This window comes from Chlorocebus sabaeus, chromosome 15, assembly GCF_047675955.1.
Source record: "Chlorocebus sabaeus isolate Y175 chromosome 15, mChlSab1.0.hap1, whole genome shotgun sequence".
NCBI classification, from domain to species: Eukaryota; Metazoa; Chordata; class Mammalia; order Primates; family Cercopithecidae; genus Chlorocebus; species Chlorocebus sabaeus.
In genome coordinates, this window is record NC_132918.1 from 82,534,460 (window position 1) to 82,537,876 (window position 3,417).

A 3,417-nucleotide genomic window follows, 5' to 3' on the forward strand; every position below is an offset into this window, starting at 1 on the left:
AAGTTAAAAGATGGAAAAAGACAAACAAGGAAATTTAATCATAAGAAAACCAGAGAGGTTCTGTTAATATAAAACAAAGTAGATACAGAACAAGGAGTATCACCAGAGATTAGGAGGGAAATTTCACAATGATTAATAAGTAACAATTCATCAGGAAATCATAAAACATGATCCTAAGTGTGTATGCACCTAAATACACAACTTCAAAATACATAAAACAAAAACAGAGAATTGAAAAAAGGAAAAATTCCACAACTACAGTTGGAAATTTCAAAACTCCTCTCTCAGGAATGAATAGAACAAGAAGGCAAAATCTAATAAGGAGATAGTCTTGAGTAACACTATCAATCAGCTTGTCCAATGGACATTTATAGAAGACTACTCAATAACTGCAGTATACAGGTTTTTCTCAAGTACACATGAAACACTTATCAAGAGAAGCCATATGTTAAGCCAAAATCTGAGTGTTCATAAATTTTTAAATATATACAGAATATAAACATCTATTATATATAGAATATAAAATAGATATATAACTATAATATCTATACAGAATATAGACATATAGTAGATTATATATATCATAGAATCCAGGGGTAATGTGCAGATTCGCTACATGGGAATATCGCATAATGCTGGGATTTGGGCTTCTAGTGAACCTGCTTCTAGTGAACCTATCACTGAAATAGTGAACATAGTATCCAGTAAATAGTTTTTCCAACTCTTGCTCCCTCACTCCGTCTCCCCTTTTGGAATCCCCAGTTTCTACTGCTTCTGTCTTTATTTCCATGAGAACCTATTCTTTAGTTCCCACTTGTAAGTAAGTGAGAATATGCAGTATTTGATTTTCTGTTTCTGCATTAATTCACTTAGGATTATTGTCTCCAGCTCCATCTATGTTGCTGCAAAGGATGTGATTTTATTCGTTTTTATGGCTATGTAGTATTCCATGGTGTACATGTAGCACATTTTCTTTATTCAATACACCATTGATGGACACATAAGTTGATTCCATGCCTTTGTTATTGTGAGTAGTGCTGTGATAAACATATGAGTGCAAGTGCTTTTTTTTTTTTTTTTTTTTTTCCTTTTCAGGTCAGATGGATAATGTGCTGATGGCTGATGTCATAACAAGATTCAGAGGGTGGCACATCTCACACATGTGCATGAACATCCAATCATCATGTTCATGAACTACAAAAGGATCTGCAGGTATCTTTTTGATAGAATAATTTATTTTCCTTTAGGTAGATACCCAGTAATGGGAATTGCTGTGTTGTATAGTAGATCGATCTATTTTTAGTTCTTTGAGAAATCTTCATATTGTTTTCCATAGGAGTGGAACTAATTTACATTCCCACGAACAATGTATAAGTGTTCCTTTTTCTCTGCATCCTCACCAACATCTGTTATTTTTTGACTTTTTAGTAATAGCCATTCTAACTGGTGTGAGATGGTATCTCCTTGTGGTTTTAATTTGCATTTATCTGATGATTAGTTATGTTGAATTTTTTTTCATATATTTATTGGCTGTTTGTATGCTTTTTTTTTCAAGAAGTGTCTGTTCATGCCCTTTGCCCACTTTAATGTTTATTTCTTGTTGACTTACTAAAATTCCTTATAGATTGTGGATATTAGACCTTCACTGGATGTATAGTTTGCAAATATTTTCTCCCTTGTTGTAGGTTGCCTGTTTACTCTGTTGATTGTTTCTTTTGCTGGGCAGAAGTTCTTTAGTTTAATTAAGTCCCATTTGTCTATTTTTGTTTTTGTTGCATTTACTTTTAATGTCTTAGTCAGAAATTCTTTGGCTAGGCCAATGTCCAGCAGAGTATTTCCTAGATTTTCTTCTAGCATTTTTATAGGTCGAGGTCTTACATTTAAGTCTTTAATCCATTTTGAGTTAATTTTTGTATATGGTGAGAAGTAGGGATACAGTTTTATTCTTCTAAATATGGCTAGCCAATTTTCCAAGAACCATTTATTGAATAGGGTGTTGATATAGCTTGATATTTGTCCTTGCCAAAATCTCACGTTGAAATGTAATCCTAGCTAGGCATGGTAGCTCATGCCTGTAATCTCAGCACTTTGGGTGGCCAAGTCAGGTGGATCATCTGAGGTCAGGAGTTTGAGATCAGCTTGGCAAACATACTGAAACTCTGTCTTTACTTAAAATACAAAAAATTAGCCAGGTGCAGTGGTGTGTGCCTGTAGTCCCAGCTACTCAGGAGGCTGAGGCAGGAGAATTGCTTGAACTTGGGAGGTGAAGGTTGTAGTGATTCGAGATCCTGCCACTGCACTCCAGCCTGGGCGAAAGAGCAAGACTCCATCTCAAAACAAACAAAAGAAAGAAAAGTAATCCTCAGTATTGGAATTGGGGCCTGGTGAGAGGCGTTTGGGTCATGGGGGCGGATCCCTCATGGATTGCTGCTGTGCTTACTGTAGTGAGATCTCAAACGATCTGGTTGTTTAAAGTGTGTGGTACCTCTTCCCTTCTCTCTTGCTCCTACTCCTACCATATGAGATGCCTGCTCCCCCTTCACCTTCCATCATGATTGTAAGCTTCCTGAGGCCACTCCAGAAGCTGAGCAGATGCTGATACTATGCTTCCTGTACAGCTTGCAGAGCTATAAGCCAATTAAACCTTGTTTCCTTATAAATTACCCAGACTCAGGTAGTTGTTTGTGACAATGCAAGAACAGCCTAAGACAGATGTTCTTTCTCCATTGTTTATTTTTGCCAACTTTGTTGCAGATCAGTTGATTGTAGGTGTATGGCTTTGTTTCTGAGTTCTCTATTCTGTTCCATTGGTCTATGTGTCTGTTTTTGTACCAGTACCATCCTGTTTGGATTACTCTAGCCTCCTAATATAGTTTGAAGTCTGGTAATGTTATGCTTCTGGCCTTATTCTTTTTGCTTAAGATTGCTTTGGCTATTTGGGCTCTTTTTGGTTCCATACAAATTTTGGACCAGTTTTTTCTAGTTCTGTGAAAAACGACATTGGCAATTTGATAGAAATTGCTTTAAATCTGCAATTTACTTGGGAAATATGGCATTTTAATGACATTGATTCTTCAATTCCATAAGCATGGAATGTTTTTCCATTTATTTCTGTTGTTTCTGATTTCTTTCAGCAATGTTTTGCAGTTCTCCTTGTAGAGATCTTTGACCTCCTTGGTTAAATGTATTCCTAGGTATTGTGTGTGTGTGTGTGTGTGTGTGTGTGTGTGTGTGTGTGTCTATTGTAAATGGGATTGATGTCTTAATTTGTTTCTTAGTTTAAATGTTATTGGTGTATAGAAATGCTACTTATTTTGCAGATTGATTTTGTATCTTAAAACTACTGAATTCATTTATCAGCTCTAGGATTCTTTCGGAGAAAATTAGAGCTTTCTAGGTATAGGATCTTGTCATCAG

General features: G+C 35.9%; 1 pseudogene; it reads right to left on the minus strand.

Annotated features, from left to right (window-relative positions):
- Positions 1 to 1,094: 1,094 nt before the first annotated feature.
- Positions 1,095 to 1,206, minus strand: LOC119626080 (small nucleolar RNA U13; annotated as a pseudogene).
- Positions 1,207 to 3,417: the final 2,211 nt, after the last annotated feature.